This window comes from Chrysemys picta, chromosome 2 (assembly GCF_011386835.1).
Source record: "Chrysemys picta bellii isolate R12L10 chromosome 2, ASM1138683v2, whole genome shotgun sequence".
NCBI classification, from domain to species: domain Eukaryota; kingdom Metazoa; phylum Chordata; order Testudines; family Emydidae; genus Chrysemys; species Chrysemys picta.
Window position 1 is genome coordinate 168,620,470 of NC_088792.1, and position 20,407 is coordinate 168,640,876.

The 20,407-nt window shown below is 42.4% G+C and overlaps 1 long non-coding RNA gene across 1 annotated transcript in view; it reads left to right on the plus strand.

The window, feature by feature from the left end:
- LOC135981600 (uncharacterized) overlaps positions 1-20,192 on the plus strand; it is a 75,639-nt gene extending 55,447 nt beyond the window's left edge. Inside the window, exons 2-6 of the long non-coding RNA XR_010598685.1 lie at positions 9,769-9,934; positions 13,452-14,142; positions 14,489-14,614; positions 16,297-16,375; positions 17,219-20,192. This is a non-coding gene — a long non-coding RNA (uncharacterized LOC135981600). The remainder of the gene's footprint in view (positions 1-9,768; positions 9,935-13,451; positions 14,143-14,488; positions 14,615-16,296; positions 16,376-17,218) is intronic.
- The last annotated feature ends 215 nt before the right edge of the window (positions 20,193-20,407 follow it).

Sequence of the window (20,407 nt, forward strand, 5' to 3'; positions counted from 1 at the left end):
GTGAAGTCTGGTAATCAGCCTACAATCAAGGCTTTCTCCTCTGGAAGAAGAAAAACAAGTATTTTTGAATTTGGGATTCAATAGCATATCCAGCTATAATAGCGTTGGGTAAAGGGGACCAGAAAAGATTTTCAGTCTTAAATAACCCATTTATTATTTCTTAATTATTTCTTGCTTTCATGGTATAACTCTCTGTGACTGAATGCACCCCTGTATTCATACCCGACACACTATTGTAATAATCTTTGTTCAAAATATGCATTGTGAGATATCATTTGAAAACTAATAACTTGCTACATACATTCCACCATGATAATATTGACTTGTAACATTGTGTAAAGTTATGATATCCCCCCTGTATGATGATAAAGCACATGTTCACACACTCATGTAGCCCTGACTAGGTAGATCTGGTGAAGCAGGGCTGTCTTAAACAAAGGGATGTGTGTTTACCTCAGTTTGCATATAAGCAGTAAACAGAGTTCTCAGACAGCAAGAGGCGGAAGAAAGAAGACAAAAAAAATCTGCATTTCAGCGTAGACTGGTGAAAAGAAACAACATGAAGCCTCCTTCCTCCACAAGACTCCATGTCTCCCTGACTTTAACTAGAGGTCACAATCAGGAAAATGCTTTTCAAAGGGTGACTGAACTATAAAACTGAGGGGCAAAAACACCCCAAGTTATCTCTCCTTGTCCATCTCTCTTTTAACCTAAGACAAAAGAAACAGCCATTGGACTTTGGGAGCAGACCCTGACTGGAAACTTGGTCAGCAATGCTATTGAAAACCTGTGGCAAGAATTTCGCCCTGAAACAAGTTTAGTTTGTTTAGTACAAGGAAGTATTTTATCTTTATTTTTCTTGTAACCGTTTCTGACTTTAATGCCTTAATACTTGTAAACCTCTCTCTTTATAGTTAAAGAATAAAACAAGTTTGTTTGTTTTTAAACTAATCCAGTGTTGTGAATTGCTTGGGTAACTCCATTTAAGGTAGCAGTCTGGTGTATCTTGAGCCCCTTAGAAAGGCAATGGACCTAATATATAGACTGTCCAGGAAAGGGCTGGACAGAACACACATTTTTGGGGGGGGAAATACAGGACTGGGAGTGTGCGGGGGTCACCCGGCAAGTAGTAACCAAGACAGGCGGAAGCCAGAGCTAAAGTCAGAATTGCTGAGCCAGGGCTGTGGCTATACACGGACACTCAGGGTGCGAGCTGCATGTTATTTGGCTGTTTGTGAGGAGCCCAAGTTCAGAGCTACAGCAGCAAAGCATCGTGAGCACTCCAAGTTGCAGGGCAGATGGTCTGGATTGCACCCTGAAATGTCCTAGGCTTCCTTTCTTCCTCTCCTCAAGCCACACTCTGAGAGAATCAAAGTCTCGTTGTTTTTTCCAGGAACACATCTTAGCTGTAAAATGTGGGATATGTCTACACTTGGAGCTCGGAGTGTGATTCCCAGCTCACGTAGACATACTCACACTAGCTCTTACCAAGCTAGCATGCTGAAAACAGTAGTTCAGTGTGTTAGCATGGGTTAGCTCTCCTCAGTACAATCCCACTTGGACCACGTGGGTACATAGTTGGGGTAGCTGAGCCATGGCTACTGCTGCCCATGATACTTCAGCTATACTTCTCTATGTAACATGCTAGCTCAATGATAGCTAGCACAAGTATGTCTATGGAAGCTAGGAATCACACCCCCTAGCTCCACGTAGATTATCCAGTCAGGGAGCAGATACACTGTCATGTGATTTTTAGGTGCTTGTTTACACACACTGGATAGTGAAAATAGAACATTCAGATACATTAGCACAGTAAACAGCTCATAAACAATCTACTAGCCTAAATGTATTCCCACTAAGTGTCCATGGAGCAATATTTGAATAACAGATACATTCGTACAAATTGCAGCTTTTCTGTGGACAATTGACACTTAGGAGAAAGGGCTAAATTCAAAGAATAAATTGGCTGCAACAGATTCACCCCATTCTAGATACTGCCTTTATATATGATTTTTTTCTCTTTATTCATTTTCTTTTTTGGTCACTGTTTGGTATTTCTATACAAGCTGTTCTCCCAGCCATAGGCTACTAGTGTGGACTGAAACTCAGCATCAATCTCCAATATAATGTAGGAAGGGAAAAATATACAAAAGCAAGCTAATAGCTGCAGGCAGTTGAACGCACCTCAGGCAGTGTGCAACAGATTCTTATGGTTCATCTAGGTGGTCTATTTCTCTTTCATATTCAGGCAGTAGTGCTGAATCATATAGATGAAACAAGGCTTAGTGCAATCCCATGCAATAATCTTTGACTCATTTTTGAGCATGCTTAACACCTATTCTACACCTCTTTTGTTCTACTTCAATCAATACAAGCCTAATCAGAACATGTCTCTCAAGAAATCAATTCAAGCTCAATGATACTTTAATAGCAATGATGGCTGCTTAGTGGGTATGATAATATGCTAAATGGAGATGCTACTAGTTATTTAGTGGAGTTAAGAATGTGTGTCTCCATCTCATCCTGGTTCTGTTGCTCTCCCAATCACAGAAACAGGAACTGACCTTCTGTATCAGACTAGTGATCCATCTGCTTCAGTATCCTGTGTCTGACAGTGGGCAGTGCCATATATTTCAGAAGAAGATGCAAGAAATCCAGCATCAGACAAGTAGAGAATAACTTGCCCATGGGGAAGTTTCCTCTTAACTCTTGACAGTTAGTGGTTAGATTATGCCCTGAATATAGGTATTTATATCTCCTTATTTTTGTTATCCTGGCTAATGTAATAGTGGATTTTTTCATTATCCACAGATGGGCTTATCTACATAGGGAAAAAGCCCAGAGTAACTAGTGCAGAGTAGCTAATGCACACTAACTATTCTGCACGAACTCCCCATGTGGACATTCTTACTGAGCACTAGGAATGCCTTTGTGCATTTTGCTTAATAAAGCACACTAAGCTAAAGTGCACAGAGACACTCTTAATTTACATTGAGGGTGACCACACAGGGAGGTAGTGCAAAGTAGCTAGGGAACTGTAGCTTATTCCACACTAATTTCCTGGTATGGAAAAGTCCTAAATGTCTAAACTTTTTAAAAACAATTTTAGTAACTCTAGACCTCAGTGCCACCTTGTGGCAATGAGTTTCACAGGTTAACTACAGATTGTATTTGGGGAGGGGGAATAGTATTTCCTTTGATCATTTTAAAGTGTTGCATTTCAATTTTTATGTTGTTTCTCAGTTCCACTGGATGCCACATTCTTCTTTTATGAGGGAGGGTTTCCCTGATGTAACTTCTCCGGACCATATTACTTTACCATGTTCCCTTTTAAAGTATGTCTACACAGCAAAGTGCCAGCTGACTTGGGCTCATGAGGTTTGGGCTGTGAGACTGTTTCATTGCTGCGTAGCCTTTTAAGGTCATGTTGGAACCTGAGCTCTGGGACCTTCTCACCACATAGGGTCCTAGAGCCCGGGCTCCAGTCTGAGTTTGGAAGTCTACTCTTGAATGAAAGAGCTAATTCAGTTTAAACTAAATGGAAGGATGACCAAAAATAGACCTACAATTAGAATCCTTGATTTCAAAAGGGCAAACTTAAAAAAACCAGGAAATTAGTTAGGGAAGTGGAGTGGACTGAAGAACTCAAGGATCTGAATGTGGAGGAGGCTTGGAATTACTTTAAGCCAAAGTTGCAAAATCTATCTGAAGCCTGCATCTCAAGCAAGGGGCAAAATATTCATAGGGAAGGGTTTCAGACCAAGCTGGATGAGCAAACAGCTCAAACAGATGATTAAGAGAAAGCAGAAAGCCTACCAGGAATGGAAGAGGGGAAGGATCAGCAATGAAAGCTACCTTGTGGAGGTCAGAAAGTATAGGGATAAAGTGAGAACTACCAAAAGTCAAGCAGAGTTAGACCTTGCAAAGGAAATTAAAACCAACAGTAAAAGATTCTATAGCCATATAAATAAAAGAAAAAAAGAAGTGGGACTGCTAAGAATTGAGGATGGGGTGGAAATTAAAGATAATCTAGTCATGTCCCAACACCTAAACAAATATTTTGCCTCAGCTTTTAATGAGGCTAATGAAGAGTTTAGGGGTAGAGGCAGGGTGGCTAATGGGAATGAGGATATGGAGGTAGAAATTACCACATCCAAGGTAGAAGTCAAACTCAAACATCTTAATGGGACTAAATCAGAGGGCCTGGACAATCTCCATCCAAAGGAACTGGCACATGAAATTGCAAGCCCAACAGCAAGGATCAGACCCTATGACTGGAGAATTGCTAATATAATGCCTATTTTTAAGATACGGGGGGAAAAAAAGAGATTTGGGAAACTACAGGCCTGTTAGTTTGACCTCAATTGAATGCAAGGTCTTGGAACAAATTTGGAAAGAGAAAGTAGTTAAGGTCATTGAGGTAAACAGTAATTGGAATAAAATACATCATGGTTTTACAAAAGGTAGATCATGCCCAACCAACTTGATCTTCTTTGAGAAGATAACTGATTTTTTTAGACAAAGGAAATGCGGTAGATCAATCTACCTGGATTTCAGTAAGAGACAGTGCCACATGGAAAATTGTTAGTTAAATTGGAGAAGATGGGATTAATACAAGAATTAAAAGGAACTGGTTAAAGTGAAGACTACTACAACAGGTCATACTGAAAGGTGAACTGTCAGCCTGAAGGGGGAGGTATTAGTGGAATTCCTCAGGGATTGGTCTTGGGACCAATCTTATTTAGCACATTTATTAATGACCTTGGCACAAATTGTGGGAGTGTGCTAATAAAATTTCCAGGTGACATAAGGTTGTGAGGTATTGCCAATACAGAGAAGGACCGGAATATCATACAAGAAAATCTAGATGGCCTTGAAAACTGGAGTAATAGAAATGGGATGAAATTTAATAGTGAAAAGTCAGGCACTTAGGGACTAACAACAAGAATTTTTGCTATAAGCTGGGGATATATCAGTTGGAAGAGACAGAGGAGGAGAAAGATCCAGGTGTATTGGTTGATCACAGGATGACTATTAGCTGCTAATGTGATGTGGACATGAAAAAAGGTAATGCAGTCCTAGGATGCATCAGGTGAGATATTTCCAGTAGAGATAGGGAAGTGTTAGTGCTATTATTCAATGTACTGTGAGACCTCATCTGGAATACTGGATGCAGTTCTGGTCTCATGTTTAAGAAAGACGAGTTCAAACTGGAACAGGTGCAGAGAAGGGCTACTAGGATGATCCAAGGAATGGAAAACCTACCTTATGAGAGGAGATTCAATGAGCTTGGCTTGTTTAGCCTAACCAAAAGATTCTGTAGCCTGCATTGTGCAGGAGGTCACACTAGATGATCATCATGGTCCCTTCTGGCCTTAAAGTCTGAGTCCTGCGAGCCCATGTCATCTGGCACAGGCTAGCTGCAGGTTTTTCTTTGCTGTGTAGACATACCCATATTGAGCTTATTCCTTAACTAAGCTATCTCAATCTTTTACTCTGTCCTCATACAGAAGTCTTTTCCAAGCCTTTGTTACCCATTTCTGGATTTTCTCTATTTCTGAAATCTTTTTTCATATTGGATAACCAGAACTGTGCACTATATTCAGGGTGAGATGGACCATTCATTCATATGATATTCTTTTGTCTTGGTTCCTATCTTCTTCCAAATGAATACTAATATTTTGGTTTTATTTTTGATAATCAGCGTTCACTGGAAAAAGGTTTTTTATTGAGCGATTTGCAGTGATGTCTGGGTCTTCTTCCAGAACGGTTTTTTTTTTCAAGCCCAGCAACGTGTATGAGCAGTTCAAATGATTCTTTACAATGTATGTTACTTTGCATTTCATCTGTTATCATGCTGTCCACTTGCCCAGCTTTGTTAGATCCCTCTAGAGCACCTTGCATCTCTCTCTCCAGTGTTAACTATCCTAAATAATTTTGTGCCATCTGCCTATTTAGCTATCTCACAATTCATTTTCAGATCATTCATAGATATTCTAAATACTACCTATCCTGCTATGGAACCTTGGGGCACCTGCTGGCATCCTTTTGATGTGCTGAGAATTGACCATTTATTCTTTCTCTTTGTTTTCTGCCTCTTGGTCTGTTTCTAATCTATGACAGGACCTTAGCTCCCACCCCATAACTCCCACTATAGCTGTATGACATATGGAAAGGGTAATAATTGCTTCAGCACGTCCTGCTCCTAGCTAGTAGTTTGTTCCTCCTGTATCAGCTACATGTATTGAGATACCATGCTGGGCTTCTTTCAGCTGCCCTTGTCACTTCCACTTAGTAAACAGTAGATTTAGTCCCTCTCCCAGTGCAGGCAGTGCCTCTGAGCTCCATGTGTCTGTCTAGTGACAGCACCCAAGAAAACAGCACTGGTATTAAAATGGTGATAATCAAAAACTCCTTTTAATGGGAAGAAAAAGGCATCTACCAAGGCAATCTGAATTCTGCTATACAAGATAGGTTATCTTAAGCTGTCTGATCACCTACAGCATTTGGACTGGTACACTAAGGTGCCAGTAACATAGCCAGACAAACAGGGGCATTTGATAACTCTCAGCTCAGTTGTAAGAATTCAGTGGATCTCCTGTTTGGTTGGTATACTGGTGTTGTAGGTAGCACTCAGCATGACAGAGCTGTTACGAACAAGCTAACAAGCTGTAGTGAATGGCTGCACTAAATAGAGGAATCCGGAAACAATGGTAAATATTAAAAAATAGTGATATGCGGGGTAAAGTGTAAATCAGCTCATACACTTCTAACAATTCTAAAACTTTGTGTCTCATGTTCTAGGATTCACCAGCATATTTGGCTGATGGGTAGGTTTTAGACTTATTCAGCCTGGCAAGAGTGAAAAGCACTCAGTAGAGGGCAGAGTCTAGTTCTTGAACTGTAATTGTTTTGTACTATATAGTTAATTAAAACATAGCATTCCTTGAATTGTAATGAGTACTTCGCACTTATAGCTATTCAGAAACTCTCAGGATCAAGCCCACACTGTTTTACAGCTTAACACTTTTATGTATAATCAGTTTTGCTTTAAAATTCTTAGTCACTAGCGCAATGCTGCAATATTGAGGTTGTAGAAAAATCTTTAAGTCCAAACAGAGAACTCTTTGCACTGGAATTTTAGAAAACCAAAAAGGTGACATTTCTAAGCTTTTGTAATCTGTGTTTTTACAAAACCTAAATTTTGGATCTAAGTTGACCTGATGTCTTTTTAAGGAACTTGCCCAAGGTCACACAGTGTCAGCCAGAATTAGACCTCGGGAGCTGTAGGTGTTCAGTCCACTAGACCAAGCTGCCTCTCATGCTGCCGTTGTAACTCCATGGGCCAGATCAGACTGATCTTTTTTTAGACGGGACTAATTTCTAAAAACATGTAAAAATCACCACCACACTGGAGAGTGAAATATCATTTTGCACCAACAGAGGGCAAACCCTTCATTTTTAAATAAAAAAAAAAAATACTTCATACAAGTATTGCACATAAAATAAAGAAACAAGGCACTTAAACCTCCAGGACTCTCACTTCCTTGTCTAATCTCACCACTTAAATATCACAAAGGAAATCACTTTAGATTGTGAGTTTGTTGTGGGAGGATCATGCCTTCATTTATGTTTGGACAGCACCTATTGCATTGTGGGCAGTACTGACACAGATCTGAGGAATTTGGCCCAGATACACAAAAGGACCTAGCCCCTACCTTCCATTTTTGATGCCCGTGTCCCAAATTTAGGTACCACTGAGATCCTGAGAAACTGCTTCTCACCTGCTGCCTAACTCTAGAGGTGTCTAAAATCCTTCAGTGCCTAAAGTTTCTCCATAAAAGTCCCTTAGGTACCTAAATTTCTGCATATGCACAATGCCTCAGTGTAGGTCCCTGAGTGTCTATCTCATGCCTGAGCCGCAGTGCAATCTTCAAAACAGGTGCAGGTAGGCTTTCCCTCAACGACTTTGCCCGTGGGACCTGATCCTCTAGGTGTTCTCAAAGCATGCCTAACTCCACACACAATGGGTAGGGAAAGGTGGGGGGAAGGATGAGGCCAGGGGTTAGGGTACTCACGCAGGATATGGGACACCCCTGTTCAATTTCCCCCTCTGCCTGATGAGGAGAAGGGATTTGGACTTGGGTCTCCCCCAGCCTCCTCAGGCGAGTGCTCTCTCCACTGGACTATAGAGTCATTCTCAAGCTCTCTGACCCAATGCCTATTAAATTATTTATCCACAGAGGAACAGGTTGAACTGGAGAGATTAAGATTGACTCACATCAGACTATCCCAGAACCCAGTGACTAGGGCACCTGAGCAGTGGCACCCGTGTTCAGATCCCTTTGCCATGTCAGGCAGAGCGGGGAACTGAACTGCATTCTCCCACATCCTTGGTAAACTCCTTAATCGCTGGGCTCAATGTTACAAGAGAGTCTCCCCCTCCACTGTTTTGTGTGGAGTTAGGTGTGCGCTGCCGCCATTCTTGCAAATAATTGCTTAGGTGCCTGTCTCCAGGAGAGGGTTCCCAGCTGTGGATTGCAAGCGGAGATAGGCACCTCCCTCCAGTTCAGACTTCTATGCCTATCTCCCTGAGAAGGGCTGGGATTAAGACACACCCCTCTTCTCAACATTTCCTATTGGCTCCTCTTCTTGCATGCTGGCTTTTGTGGATCCCATTCTTAGGTGCCTCTTCCCCGCCTCAAGCATTGTATAGGGAGCCTGGATGCATAACCTGGGGTTTGTGGATTTCACTGAGTGGCTAGGAATCTAAAAGTAACCCTTACAATGTGTACGTCCCATTATAGATTCAGGCCTGTGTCTGTTTCTTGTCTACCACATATTTTCTAAGAAACTTCCTCTCTGGGGCCTTTTAAAGTGCCAGTCCTTTTAAAACTCCCTTGCTGTCCACAAATTACTGAGCATAAGGGAGTAACAGCTCCTGCTCTGATGTTGCAGAAATTTATAATCCTCCTTTATATATTTTTTACAGTAAAGAGACAGTAACAGCAGGAGAAGTTCTTATCCTAATGTAATAACAATAATGCTTAGCACTGCTGTAATGCCTTTCATCTGAGGATATCAAAGCGTGTTCCAAACACTAGCTAGTTAAAGCTACACCACTCTTGCAAGGTAAATACTTCTAATGTGGGCAGCACTGAGCTACTGTAGTTCTTAGAGTTCAGAGGAGTACTGTCAGACTCCATGGGCTTTTGAGAGAGAGAGAGAGATGTAATTGTAGAGAGGAAGATGTGAGATTTAGAGCCCATGGATTAGGACCGTTCAGACAAAGGGCTAGCTAGCTAGGACCATTTTTATCCATTTAGGCCATGCTCTTGTCAAATTTCCTCTCTGCCTAAACTCTGAGTGGCTGGCTTCTCAGTACTGAAAGCATCTGAACATGCAGGTAGGAACAGCTATAAGTAATGCCCTGGCAAGGGGGTAGGATTGCCCTAATGTTGGGTCAAAGTAAAGAAGTATGCCTTTGTTGGCCTGTGTTTATAGCAAGTGTGTGGCAGCTGAAGTTACACTTGGACTTTCTTTATAGCCCCCTGGTTTAACCGGATAGATAGATAGATTCCTTTTTGCTTCCCTAAAAAAGTATTCTTTTTTGGCTTACATTTTCCATGCTTGGTGTCAGCCTCGAGGTATGCCTTTTTATTTATTTATTTATTTATTTATTTTAAATGTTCAGCAAAATCCCTTTGTCTGTTTGAATTATGAGAGGGTGAAAGAAATATACTTTTCTCATTATGTGAACATTTTCAGGTGTTCCCTTCTGCCCACCAAGCCTGATAGTATGAGATAAGGAGTTCCCTCAGCTCCATCTGATGTCTACTCAACTTCCTCTCAGGTCAATTTCCTGGGCAGGCAGGAGGGGAGGGTGCCCAGCACCTCCCAGGAGACACTCCGCATCCTGCAGCATCAGGCTCAGGTAACTAAAAAATGGCTGATCTTTCAAATCCGCAATGTTCATGTTAGCTAATGGTCTCTGAGGCCTTTCCTTAACTCTGAATGAATTACTGAACTCAAAGCATTTAAATTCTATTTGCAGCATCTGCAACAACATCCAGTGCTAGCTAAAGCTTCTATGATATTATCTCGGGCCCTGATTTTGTAATAAGCTGCATGTGCCTCTGTGCCCAAATGGAGCACCACTACAGCGGGGCTTGACATGAGCACAGGGGTCATCCACATGGAGCTTGTGGGAGGAGTGTGGCCTCAGATTTTGACCTAGATATTAGCTATGTTACTATGTAGTTACTATAGTAAGTTCAGCACAAAATCTTAAAGGCGTAAACCACTTTAAAGTGACATTCAACCATAGGAGGGATCCATTCTCTGCTTATAGAGACTACTTAATTTTTGAGAAGGCCAAAGGTTGACGATGGATATGGTTCTGGATGGCCTTAGTTAAGAGGATTGTATTACAATAAGGGTCAGAGTTAAGGTTCAGTCTTCCTCAACTTTCATATATCCTGACATCTCAGTCCTTATCCAGGTAACTTTAGCTTTGAATTTGTAGCATAATCCCTGAACCTTCAAACACTTACATAGCTGCTTGTCTTTAAGCATATAAACAGTCCCTTTGGCTTCAGTGGGACAAATGGCTTGTTTATTAAGCATGCCCATAAAGATGCTTAAAGGATTATAGCCATAGTTCTTCCTATGATATTACCTGAATGAATAAATAGGCATTTTGTCTCAGTAGAGCTGGAACACTGAAAGATGCAGCAGCCACTGTTTAGCTGCTGTGGTCCTGAGGGGGGAAGGAATTATAGCTGTTTCATATTTTCCAAAGGAAATCCAAACACCTCGGTTACACTGGGATCCCTCAACAGCAATGCCTTTAGCACCGCATGCTTGCAACAAGAACCACAAAACTAACAACATCTCAGTTAAGGCAACCATGCAATTTATTTTATGTTAATTGTGCAGTGATTATTATAGCCCAACTGCTCTAGCCACTTTAAAAATGATGCATGCTCCAACCAATGTTGTGTACTGACGCCAATGCCTGTTAAAGGGCACGGGCATGTGAATTGCTATTGAGGCATGTAACCTTGTAAAAATAGCACTGCCATTAAATTCTTATTTTTAACTCCTCAACACCTGGGTCATCTTTCAAAACTAATGTTGTATCTGGATTTTTTTTTTTGGCTGTGCTTACTAGGGAATTTTTAAAATAAAAACCCTCTCTGGCAGTTGCTTCCCCTGGTGATTACTGATTTTAAGGGTGAACTCTCATCCCTGATCCATGACCCCTGTTATTCATTTGGTTGAGTCTCCATACTAATTGGGAACCCTCCAGCAAGAGAGGGGTTACACAGAGTTCTAGCTTTGCTTGTCAAGAGCAAAGAAAAAGGCTTTAAGGAGCATTCGCACCTCATCACTGCTTTCAGCTGGAGTTGTGCCCAACTACTCACCATTACTTTGAGCAGCAGAGAACACAGAGTAGCCATCAATCTTTGAAGAGCATGGCTATTCAGCTACCTTCAGAGGTTGGTGCCAGGTTTAGAACAAAATGGTGTCTTAAAGCTCAGGCCAAATTTCTTTCACTCTTCCTTTTTATTGCTGCTTTTTTTTCTTTTCCACTAATTACAGTCCTCAGCACCCTACCAGTGACAACAGGGAGAGAGAAAAACCCTACATGTTCTGTACAGTGCTTGTTTTTTCTGTTTGACTCTTGCATCCATAGTATGCCTTTTGCAAACATAGTATAGTTCATTCTTGCTGTATCTAAGATGTGGTTTATTCTGTGTGAATATTTAAATGATGTTTCAATCTTTGAAAACAAATGTTTAACTTTGTTCAGTCTTAAACAACATACACCCAATTCAAAGTAGGAGGGAAGTGATAACTACAAATGTCTCTAAAGCTAAGTAACATTTAGTAACTAGCTGTCCATTGTTGACTCCCTTTGGTTTTGAATATAAAAATAAAAGGAAATCATTACAAAAGTATGATCCAATAATCCTAGTGTGCTACTTAGTACTAAGCTATCCTCTTGCAGTGTTAAAGTCCTTTGAGAATTATTTATTCTTGGTGGTGGGGAATGTTTGGCTTATCCATTTTATCATAATGATGATCTTTTTCACATTTATTTCACAAAACAAGGAAGCATTAATAAGAATAAATCCAAGAATTTTACTGTTCAAAACACATCGGGAGGGGGGGGGGGGGTGTCCAAATTTTTGTTGTCATAAGGCTCCTTTGTCCCACTCTGACAACACAAAGGGCTGTAAAGCCATCTTAGTAGGGTTACCATACGTCCGGTTTTTCCCGGACATGTCCGGCTTTTCGGCAATCAAACCCCTGTCCAGGGGGAATTGCCCAAAAGCCGAACATGTCCTGGAAAATGCCGGTCGGGCACTTCCCCTCCCGCGGCTGCTCTGCTCCTCCCCTGACTCTTCGGCTCTGTTTAAGAGCCGAGCTGCCCGAGCGCTATGGGCTTCAGGCAGCCCCCTGGCCTCCAGACCCCAGCCGCCGGCCGGGCACTTCCCCTCCCGGGCTCCGGCGGCGCAGGGTCCGGAGGCATGGGGGGCTGCCCGAAGCCGGTAGCGCTCGGGCAGCTCGGCTCTTAAACAGAACCGAAGAGTCAGGGGAGGAGCAGAGCCGTTGCGGCCGGAGGCTCTGCTCCTCCCCTGACTCTTCGGCTCTGTTTAAGAGCCGAGCGCTACAGGCTTTGGGCAGCCTCCATGCCTCCGGACCCTGCGCCGCCAGAGCCCGGGAGGGGAAGTGCCCAGCCGGGGGCGCAGGGTCCGGAGGCATAGGGGCTGCCCGAAGCCCAAGCGCTACCGGCTTCACGGTTTGCCGGGCAGCCTCCAGACCCTGCGCCCCCGGCTGGGCGATTCCCCTCCCGGGCTCCAGCTGCGCTGGGGAAGCGCCGGCCGGGGGCGCAGGGTCTGGGGGCTGCCTGGCAAACCGTGAAGCTGGTAGCCCTCGGGCAGCCCTTTCCATGTGGCTGGGAGTGGGAGGGAGGAGGGGGCAGAGTTAGGGCGGGATTGGGGTGGGGAAGGGGCGGAGTTGGGCGGGGCTGGGTGGGGAAATGGGCGTGGCCAAGGCCCCGTGGAGGGTCCTCTTTTTTTATTTGTTAAATATGGTAACCCTAATCTTAGCTAGCTACCACAGCGAATCCTTAGGTTAAATAGTGGCTCTACACCATGATGCAGCCCTTGGTAAAGGGGGCATGACTGGAGTAAAGAGGGTATGGTTAGCCTGGGCATGTGATTGTAGACAAATTTTCAGTAGATTAGGATAAAATTAATGTGTGACCCGCAGTGAGAAGGCTGTGAACCCACAAACACTTGTTCTTTCCATAACTGGAATATGTTAGTTACAATAGAGCTGGGACAGCAGTGGAAAGAGATGGATGTCAGGATAACTATGCATCATAGGACACAGATTCAAAGCCAGATATTCAAAACCTGTTCTTTACATGTTTGTGACAGGGTGTACCAGGTCCTTCATGCTCCCCTGCTGGAGGCCCATAGTCCTACTACACCTCGCCCCAGGAAAGGAGCAATGAAGGTGGCCTCTCCAGGCCTGCCTAGAGAGGCTGCACAGAAGGAGTCAAAATCAGAGCTCATCAGGCTGAGATAAAAGGAACTGTGGGGGCCTTAGCATCTCAGTTCCTGGCTGGGACCAGAGGAGAAGAGAGTGGAGTGTTCCTCTGCTCTGGCCACAAGAGCTCAACTGGCTGCATTCACTTTAGCTGGAAGAGGGAGGACCTGAGCACTTTAACCCTAAGGTAAGGGGTGAAGAAAAAGGGACCAGGTGGGAAGAAGCCCAGCCAAGTACCTGTAGCTAATTGCAGGAAAGCTGTAAGTGGCTACTGGTTACAAAGTCCCTTGGTTGGTGAAGTGGTGTAAACCTTGAGAAGGGGACAAGGCTAGTTTAAAAGCCTGAGTGAAGGGCTAAACTTAAAAGGACAAAAAGCAGGACTGAAGAACCTGGTGAGGTCAGACAGACTGGTTTTGTTGGACTCTTTGGTACCTCGGAGAGGGTTCATTTTGATTCTGGGACCCAGCCGGAAGGCTGAGCCACTGAAGACCTGCCAAATGAGGTTGGCAACCCGCAAGGAGTGCCAGGAGTGGGAAACGGCCTGCAGTACTGCACACAGCAGCAGGAGACACTCAAGAGGTGAGTGCCCTCTCTTACAGTGTTACAAATAGTATGTTAAATTATTGGAAATGAAAGAATTTTTAAAATGTAACTCTGATCATTTATGCTGTACTGGGGACCAAGCATTTTACTCTGTTTAAGTAATGAAAATAGACAAGTCAGTTTCTCTGATTTTATAGTCAGTTAAGTGTGGTTCTCAAGCATCAGCACAATGCTTCTATGTCTGGGTTGTAAACCCTGCAGGAGAATGTATCTTCTTTGTTTAACAAACCACAGACACACACACAATATCTACTGGAAACGTGTTAGAAAAATTCTTTTCTATAGATTTCGGGTTTTATAAAAACTTTTTTTTTTTCTGCAGAGTGTAAATTTGGGGCCACATGAGACCTGGAAAGCACCTATGCTTCACCCTTCAGTTTCATCAGCGTCAAATTGCAACATACAACCCCCCCACAATTTTGCTTAGTGAAAAAGAAAAGTGCTCGCAGTAGTTACTGATTCTCATCAACATTTCTAACCAGATCTTTAGTGTAAGTAGTTGCATAACAGCTTGGAACAAAAGTTATTTCAAGTCAGAAAATGTGTAATTTACCGCAAACTAGGTAGAAGGCAAGAGAGCGTCAAGTTTAAAATCAGGCTGCATTTAGATTAGCATAGGACAATTAGTAACATTGGCTGTGTTTGTGAGCACCTGTTTGGAAAAGTGTTACCTCATTTTGACATACTCCTAGTAGACATTGATTAAAGGTAAATCCTAATGGAGTAATTGAACTATGCCCTTGTGACCACAGTTTATCACACCTGGTGTCATTAACTCTATCAACTACCATGGCACAATGACGCTTTGTATTCCTGCAGTTTGTGTTTAAAGTACATGCCAAAGACAAGATAAAGGAGCGTTATTAACACAGAGAAATTATAGAGAGCACTTATCCTGTGAACACTTGTCAGCCCCCACATTTTCAGGATGTACTATACCTAGTTCTTAAGGAGGGGAACTAGTTGTAGTATTATAGTTGAATATTATTTTATAGGAAAGGTTTCCTCCAGGGAATAATGTTAAGAATGAGTTTGCCGCCTAGTTATTCCCTGGTTGTTTTGTAGTCTAACCGCCCTCAAGCCTTAAAGTCTGTATTTTAACTACATTTAACTAAAATAATTGTTCAGTCTCTCTCAGTAATATTTGTTTAAAGGATGGAGGTGGTGGGAGGGATTTGTAATAAGAGACTGAACAGAAAATTAAGGGCACCAGCTTCCTTCCTCCAATGTTTCTCACAATATTGCATTGTGAGGGAATCAGAAGTATGCTTTAAGACAATGCAGCAAAAGATTGTATGAAGTGACAAAATCGTGTCTTTTGAGGACCTCCATTGACACAGTAAAGCACCTGTACATCTGGATGTTAACCCAAATCCCCAGTTTTTTGAGATTTTCACTTTGCCGGTGTCAGGCACTTTAAAAAGTATCAGTGCATTTAGAAGCACACCCATATGGGCATTGTTATAGTGTACCAATGCAAGGTCTTGTTTTTATAAACTGTTCAATGTGGGTTCTGAAAGTATGGCAAACCAGCTATAACCAACATAAGCAAGCTATCTGCAGTGTGTACAATAATGCTTGTAAAAAACCAAACATACACACACAAAAAATCTTCCTGACAAAGTCCCCTATCAATCCCAATGGGGGCGGGAGAAATGTCAGCTCCCATGCTTATTGCATCAGACAGACAAAAGTTGGCATTTAAAACACACGTGCTAACCAGAAACAACCAGGTAACCCTGATTTCCAAATTATCTTTGGATAGCAGGGCAGTGAGCATATCTATGATACTGTGTTCCAGATATATTTGTATTTGCAAAACATGAGCAGAAAACTCTTATGCCCGAATAAGTGTCCTCACACCTCCTTCTATCCACAAAATGACTCCCTTGATACAGACAAATTACAAATAAAATGCAATGAATCTTAGTCATCTAGTAAGTGAGGTTGAAAGCACACTATGTCCATTCATGGCTCTGCTGTATATAATTGATTTCATTACCGTCAGTGAGCATGTAGGTAATGTAACATGCCCATTTAGGGGCCCAGTTACTGAACTAAGTGGGAATAGTTTTCCTGTCCTGTGAAAATTTTTGAGATTTCAAAGATTTTTTCCTCATTCTGCCTGAGGATGAAACCAAGACCTTTTCAATGTTGAGTACAGATGACAGAGAACCCCCACACTCCAGTAAAGGCAATAGTCCAATGGGTAAGGCACTGCCTCAGGCAGAGCAGGGACTCAAACCTGCATCTCTCATTTCCTAGGTCTAACCACTGGGCTGTTGGCTATTCTGGGAGAGGACGACAAGTTTTTCCCTCGCTCACATACTCCTTTTGAACAAAACTTCCATCCTGGACCTGAAAAATCATTCTCAATGAGAGTTTAACCATTTTGTCCAGCTCTACCCTTAACTGAGCGGCAGTGAAGGAGTTAGAGTGATGTTTGGCTTTAAACCTTTTTGCTGCAGCAGATGCAGCTTCTTAGACTGGCAGAGACAAACTCAGACTGGCACTCAAATAATGTCTCTAAAGCCAGCTTATTTAAAAAGAGAGAGAGAGTGCCATTCATCCATCTTGAAAAGCCCTTCTTTAGTGTACTCTGTGTGCCTCGAAATATACTGCAGACAAGCCAATGTGCTTCTGTGAGGAAACAAAACAATTCTGTGGTATGACTGCCCCTGCAAGATCCAGTGACATGGATGCACGAGAGAGAGGATGCTTTATTAAGGAGACTAGAGGAGTAGGAAAACAGTAGGCAAATATATTACTAAGGCCTTGTCTGCCCTGAGAAATGTAGCTAAAATGACCTACTTTTGCTACCATTGGCTCAGCTCCACTAGAGTAGACAAAGTGCCGCTGACCACCACCATGTCATGTTGGACCTCTGCTGAGCAACGTTCAATAGCACTGTACTTGAAACATGTGTAGCCACCTGGTGTCCTGCCTAAATTACTGGTAGCAATGGTGGGTAATTTTAGCTATTTTAGAATAGACACCGCCTATAAGGAAATCTATTTTAATGTTTGTTTTTCTTCTTCTGATTCTTCTCCAGCTTTCTACTGGGAGGCAGAGTCTGCTGCAAAACACTCAGAACTTAGATGCCTGCAAAGCCAAGTTGAGTTTGTGTTATTTGCATTCAAGGTTTCTGCTTTCAATTAACTCTTAAACAATTTGATTATCACTTGGGTCTTTTACTGATAAATGGAATTCATTCAGTGGAATGTGCGAATTAACTCATTTGCATTCAGTGCTCTTAATGGAGAAAGTGGGCTGAGTGACTCCTATCTTAGTCCAACCGGATATGTGCATCATGCATTCAATTGCAGCTCTGTGGTTGGGAGGTAGGTTAGCCATTACTGCTGCTAAGCATAGGGGAATATCATCCTTCATGAAATCTTTTCCTGACTCCCATAAACAAAATAATATGCTTCCTTTCTAGTCTTCTAGGGAGGATTTCACTTCTTTTCTCCTCTGCCAAACATTTGTTTCATCAAGCTAAGCTTTTGCTGTTATGTTCCTAATTAAGTTAACGAGTGAAATGTGCGGCCTAATTTGGCAACAGCATATCCTATTGTACTACAGACTCTTCAATACTAAAAGTAGCATCCTATAATGATTCAGTTTTTCAAGCTTTGAGTTTAGATCAAAAGCGAATGACATCTTTGAAGACATTTCTAATGCATTCATTAAAAACATGAAAACAATAATAGTTTGCTTTGCTCTGCAATAGACTGCGTGCTGGAAACCAACACCTCTTATTTGTTTTACTTTAGTTTAATTTACTAAGACTTATGTATATAATTATATCTTCCTTTTGTCTGTCATTTATATTGGAATAGAAGCACAGAATGATCTTGCACAGAGTACAAGAAGTAAAAATGACATCTTGTTGAGAAAATTTCACAGATTTCTTAAAAACAAACTCTCTTCCCAAATCAAAATGTTTTAAGATTGATTGAAGGTTCTAAATAGATAGGTAATAGGCTTTCTTTAAAAAAAAATTAGAATGCTATTGACATGTTTGGAACTTGGAAATTCAGAGTATACATAACATTTGTAAATGAGGGAAAAACATACAGCAAATGTTTGGAATTCAGGAAGTACCAACCTTAACTCTGCCTTATTTCTTTTAATTATCCCTCCATTTCAAATCCTATCGGTTGCCACATAAAATACATTTTCTTATATGTTGTGTCACACAACATGAATCACAATAATATGGTATCTTATTGTACAAAGATATAACCTGCACCCAATCTGTATCAGTTACAAGGGAATGTAAAGCATGACTTTCTTTGTAGGGGCATATATATATTTGTCAGAGGAGGGTGATCTGTGATCTGTTTGTCCAGGATGAAGTTGCCCTGAGTTAATCTCTGGCCTCCCAATTAGGAGACTGCTTAGGGTTGAGTGGGCTACCCAGCCCATAAAAGGGTGGTGGATGGGTCTTGGGTGAGTCACATGTGGAGGATAATGTGTAACTGTTGTCTCTGGCCTGTACGCTGAGGATAGGGGAGGCCATCTCCATCCTCGGTTTGTTAATATAAATATATATAGCTTCATAGCTGTGCCTGGCACTTTACGTATAGAGAACAGAGTCTTTTTCTCAAGGAATTTACCAGTGGGGTCAGCAAGCTGAGAGGTCAGTAGTGGAGAGTGTGTGGACTATAGTTGAAAGTTAGGTAGGTGAAGGTAATTGGAGATAATTGTCAGATTTAAAGATGGTGTTAGAACTTTAAGGTTATTTGTAGACTCATCCTTTATGATCCCTGACTTAAGGTAATGGGCTATTTTGCATAATGTGGGAGGAAAGAGGGTCAGATTGTACTGCACTTAAAAAGAGTGTTAGGAATATATAAACTATTCAGGACCAAGGTTCCCTCCTGTGGAGCTGAGAAGGAAGTCTTAGATCTTGTAAGATCTGCAGACTCTCCTTCTGGAATTTCCTTGCTGAGGAGCTTATACGTATCTTCAAAAGTGGGCTAATTATGGACAGCATTCTTCTCTCTGATCCATGTTACAGATCTCAGTTGCATATGCTGCATGAATTCCATCTGTGGAACTTTCATTCGTGTGCCTGGGCAGGCTCTCATGAACCCAGTCCTGAAATTCTACCACCATATTGGGGAAAATGGAGATAACTTTCCTGTGTTGTTTGGAGTCACTCCATCTCAGGGTAGTGTTAAACAATCCCAGCCAGAGATCACTTATCTCAGAGGCTTTTAAAGCACTATGGTGAACTTATTTATTTATTGGCTCTTTGTTGGACAAGACTGCACTAAATGGAAAGTAGTTTATATAAAATCCCAATTTACAGGGTAGGACACACATTCTTCACTCCCACATCAAATGATACAAGTTGGAACCCAGGCTGTATTATCAATATACTCAGGGGTGGTTGTTTTTTTTTCTGGGTCAAAGTGGAAGTATTTTCAGAAGAGGGACTTGTAATAAATTTGCCCAAGTGTCACTGCCTCCTTTTTTGGTTATAGTTAGGAGAAAGTGTTCTTGTTCAAATGGGAAGACCAAGGGAAATGGAGGAACACAGTCTCACTCCTCTTAGATGCAGGCCCATGTACCCTGGAACACAGGGGTGCCATTTAGGGAGGTGGGGAGGCACCTGTCTCCTCCCCCCTCCCAAGGTTCGTACCACATTTGGGTGAAGTTTGCGGCAGGAGGGAAGGTGCTGCCCCCCACACACACACCTTGCCCTGCTCTACTCCACTGCCATCTGCAGCCACAACACTGGCCCTGAACCCCCTACCATGGAGCTGTCCCTGGCCAAGCTGCTCAGGACTGGGGGCCTCCTGATCTGCTGCGCAGAGCTGGGCAGGGGCTGATGTTGGGAAATCCCCCTCTTTCCCTCCCCTGTACCCAAGTCTCCATTGAGCTAGCGTGTGCGGACAAGGAGCCTGTCTGTGCTGGTGCTTCTGCTTCAGAAATGGGAGCTGTAGGTGCTGCTGTACTGAACAAGTCTTCAGGGTCCTGAGTGCATGGCTTAAAGTGAAGTGGGCTGTAGTCCACGAAAGCTTATGCTCTAATAAATTTGTTAGTCTCTAAGGTGCCACAAGTCCTCCTGTTCTTCTTCTTGTAGCACACTGACACTAACTCAGGCACACACAGTTTCCCCCACACATCCCCCCCCATAATGCGCGCGCGCTCTCTCTCACACACGCGCACACACACTTCTCCAACACACATGCACTTGTATTATTGTTGTTACTACTTGGTACTTCCTGTC